Here is a 4,655-nt window from a genome sequence, read left to right on the forward strand (position 1 = left end):
CTCCGCCTTCAAGGACACTATCTACGAGCGCATGCCGAGCGCGGTCAGGCTGGGCACAAGCCGCGGGCGGCGCGGGCGCGGCGGCCGCGGCCGCGGCGGCGGCGGCGGCGAGGTCAAGAGCAACAAGAAGGACTGGGCGAGCGTCGCCCGCGGAGCCGCACGCTCCCCCTACGACGGCGGTCCACGCCTCGAGTCCAACGAGCCCTCGCTATACGAGGGGAGCGACGAGGAGCTCTAGGAACGGCCGCCGAGCCCTTCCCGCAGCGCATCCCTAGCAGCGCAGCGGGCAGGGCGGCTCGCGCAGCGCGCGCGCGCGATCGCGCAAGCGGCGCGCGAGAGCGAGCGAGCGAGCACACACACACACACACACACACACACACACACACACACACACACACACACACACACACACACACACACACACACACACACACACACACACATGTTGTACACATGCACATACACACAGCCCCTTCCCCTTCAAGGGCGAGGACACGCGCAGGGGTCGCACTTCTAGCGAGGCCCACAGAGTGGGAGACTCCTATCACCGCCACTGCCACCCACGTGTCAGTCTGCCTGTGGTAGAAGAGACTGCCGGTGAGAAGTCGGAGGAAGGTCGCTAGTCGAGAGAGATCGCCAGTGGATAGGGAGTCCACCGTGCTGCGAGCCTGTCGCTGTCCCTTGTCAGGAGCAGGAGAACTAGGAGAGCGCAACCAGTAGGAGGCCCGCGCTTGCCCCCGTGCCGCCGGGTGCAACCTGTCCTATACGAGAGAGGAATCCCTGGGACCCTGTCGTGAGGGTGAACCCTGCCCAGCCCCCCTCCGTGTCGCGATGCGCTCCCCGCTCCCGTTCCCCGGTGTCCCTGATCGTCCTTACAAGATCCTGCTCGTGCAGGTGGGGACCCTGTCCTTCTCCCACCCCTCGTTTGGCGTGTCCGTTGTATTTATTTATTTATGAGAAAGTGGGGAGAGAGAGAGGAAATGGTAGACGCCCGAGGGTGGGCGAAGGCTAACACCACACTTCTCCCCTAAAATCCCTGTGTGGTGGCGGCGTACCGTCCTCCCATCCCTCCCTTGGGTTGTCTGTTTTCTTTCTTTCTTTTACACGATTCATCCGTGAAGGCACAAGTGTTCGAAGAGAGAGTGGACCTGAGCAATGATATGACTGGGCGGCAAATGATAGCAGTGGGCGTCAGAAGACTCGTCCTTGCTCGAGGAGAGCTCGATAGACTCGAGGGGCCAGGATATGCAGCAAGGAGGGCGGAGCTGCGCCGAAAGGCGAAAGAAGCCGAGAGAACAAGGGAACGGCAGGCGGCGGCGGCGGCGCAGAACGAGGCAGAGGAGAGCGACGCGACAGAGGAAGAAGCGACAAGGGAGAGCACGACGAGAAGGGGGCGACCGCGAGGTGGCACGAAGGTTGAAGCGAGAATCGGAGAGAGACTGCGAAGAGAGATAGGAAGAGGCGGACGCCCAAGGGTGGGCGACGGCTAGCGCACCACACCCCTCTCCTTAAAATCCCTGTGTGGTGGCGGCGTGCCGTCCTCCCATCCCTCCCTTGGGTTGTCCGTTTTCTTTCTTTTCTTTCTTTTACACGATTCACGCGACAGGCGATGAAGAATTTGCTTGCCCCCGGTGCGAGAATCGGTGAGGGACTGAGAAGAGAGATAGGAAGAGGCAGACGCCCAAGGGTGGGCGACGGCTAGCGCACCACACTCCTCTCCTTAAAATCCCTGTGTGGTGGCGGCGTGCCGTCCTCCCATCCCTCCCTTGGGGTGTCTCTTTTCTTTCTTTTTCTTTTTTCTGCGTGTGTGTGTGTGTGTGTGTGTGTGTGTGTGTGTGTGTGTGTGTGTGTGTGTGTGTGTGTCTGTCCCTCCCTCTCCCTCTCCCTCCCTCTCCCTCCCTCTCCCTCCCTCTCCCTCCCTCTCCCTCCCTCTCCGTTCCCCTCTCCCTCCCTCTCCCTCCCTCTCCCTCCCTCTCCCTCCCTCTCCCTCCCTCTCCGTCTCCCTCCCTCTCCCTCCCTCTCCCTCCCTCTCCCTCCCTCTCCCTCTCCCTCCCTCTTCCTCCCTCTACCTTCCTCTCCCTCCCTCTTCCTCCCTCTCCCTCCCTCTCCCTCCCTCTCCCTCTCTCTCCCTCCCTCCTCCCTCCCTCCTCCCTCCCTCTACCTCCCTCTCCCCTAGCCTCTCCCTCCCTCTCCCTCCCTCCCAGCGCATGGCTGCGGCGCGCGCGGCACGCGCCGCGCGCGCGGCTCGAGGCGTACCATCGTCGGACGTCGAGGCGCCATCGACTCCGGTTCCGATCAAGGACCCTGCTTCAGCAGCAAAGCGGGCCGCCGGCACGCCCGGCTCGGGCCGCCAAAAGCAAATGGCACCGCCACGACGGCGCGAGCGACGAGGAATAGAGGTCCCACCGACCCCAACTCACACTCGACACCCGACCTTCCCACCACGAGGCGAGCCACGTCCCACGACGGGCACACGCCACCACACCCCGCTAGTCTGGACAGGCCTGCTCTCGGAGAGGGGGGCTAGGGGGCCAAATCCACGGCCACAACCCCCTAGAGGCAATGGAGCTGAGAGAAGGAGCTCGGCTGCAAGGGTAGGTAGCAGAGCACACCACTCCTACGCCCACGCCCCCTCGAAGACGGCAGAAACATTAACACGCAATTAGTAGCTACATGGCCCAGCTCGCGCCATCGCCCACACTCAAGCTTTGCAGCGCGCGGGCTCACACTCTACTATAGGCCCCTCGACGCCCACTTCGAGTTCTACTCAGCTAAGGGCCGCACTTGACGCTGTAAGCCGGCGAAGTAGTTTGGCGCTTGTGGTGAAATGTGGGAGTCTACACACACCCTCCATCTCCCTGCCTCCCTCCCTCCCTCCCTCCCCTCCCTCTCCCAGTCCAGATGAAAAGAAAGACAGAAAACAGCCAACCCAGAAAGAAAGAAAGAAAACAGATAGCAAACGAGGGATGGGACGAGGACAGGGTCCCCACCTGCACGAGCAGGATTTTGGAAGGACGACCACTCTGGTCTCTGCCCATACCCGTGGCTTTGGGCGCACCTCGGTGGTGTCGCGCACTCTGCGCACATCTGCGCAGCGCCACCGGCGGCGCGTCGGAGTGGCGGCCGCCACTCGTGTGTGGCAGAGGAGGTTCCTCTCCGGAGAGCCCCAGTCACCACCGGCGGCCGCCTTCAACTCCCCGAGCGGGGCCGGCTGGACCCCGGCACGCAGCCACGGCAAATTCCTGCGCATTGCGCAGGGTCACAGCCCCTGGGCCAGCTCTGAGGGAGGGTGTAGAGGATGAAGAGTGAGAGCGCTGTAGAGATGTAGAGATGTAGAGCGCTCTGGAGCGCTGTAGAGCTGTAGAGCTCTACATCCGCCGCGGGACGATGTGAGTCCGATGTAGAGAGCGATGTAGAGGCGCTCTACAACGTGAAATCTCTACAACAAACTCTACATCATAAGCCGCGAACGAGGCACGGTCGCTCTCCGACATGAGGCGCGCGTTGCACTTGCCAGTGCTGCCCTGGCCTTCTGTCTGCCCGCCCAATGGGTGGCAGGTGCCTCTGCTGCTGTGGGGCATGCCTCACGGCTGCGACTGGCCGGCGCCTCGGCGCGTCAGCTCGGCTCGGCGTAGCGATCGTGGCCAGCGCAACTCGCCTGGACTCAACGCTCAGCCAGGAGCTCCCGCACGCGCTGGCGCGAGGCATGGCGCATGCAACGCGCAGCAATGCTCGCCTCGCCTCGCGCAAATGCGACCGTCCTCGCAGCCGACAGTCCACCGCCTGCTAAAGAAGCACAGCGACGAATGCGGCACCGGCGACGCATGGCAGGCTGGTCATGACGCAGTCATAGGGTGTTGTGTGCCGTCAGAGTGACTCTCTGTGTGTCAGGGATAGTCAGGGCTGTCCATCAGAGCTCCAGTAAGCTCGGAGACACCCCATTAGCGCGGCTCGACCTCTACTTTGAGTTACTGCCTTCCCGGCGCGGTTTGGCTGTAGAGCCTCTACAAACAAACTCTACAGCAAAATCGCGCTCTACATCGCTCTACATCGGACTCACATCGTCCCGCGCCGGATGTAGAGCTCTACAGCTCTACAGCGCTCCAGAGTGCTCTACATCTCTACAGCTCTACAGCGCTCTACACTCTACATCCTCTACCACCCTCCCTCAGGGCCAGCTACTGTGGGAACCACCTCAAGGCCGGCGCATGCGCCGGCGATGGACTGACCCAGCAGCTCAAGGGCTCGCACTCTCCTCACCACCACCGCGCGCGCGCTGCAGCAGGAGTACCGCACCGCACTGCGACAACATGCCGCACTGCGACAATATGCCGCAGCGCTGCACCGCTTCTCCTGGACAGCCATCGAGTACTCGATGGTCCACTTCGAGGGCGCGGTCAGCACTGCGCAGGATCTCTCCTGAGAGCCAGCGCGGATCGCGGCTGCGGCCCAAGGCTCTGCCGGCGGGTCTGTGGCCTGGCGCCTGCCAGTCTGCGGGTCGGCAAAATACCCCGGCGCTCGCGCGCGCCACCGCCCCCGGCGCGGGGTGGGATGTCAGTTCGTGAGTTCTGTGTTCCTGTCCCTGTGCTCCACCTTCTTCTCCCGCGTGAGTCCCTGAGAACCCCACTACATAGCGCCACCTCGTGAGCTGTCCT

Source organism: Emiliania huxleyi (genome assembly GCF_000372725.1).
Source record: "Emiliania huxleyi CCMP1516 unplaced genomic scaffold EMIHUscaffold_898, whole genome shotgun sequence".
Taxonomy (NCBI): Eukaryota; Haptophyta; order Isochrysidales; family Noelaerhabdaceae; genus Emiliania; species Emiliania huxleyi.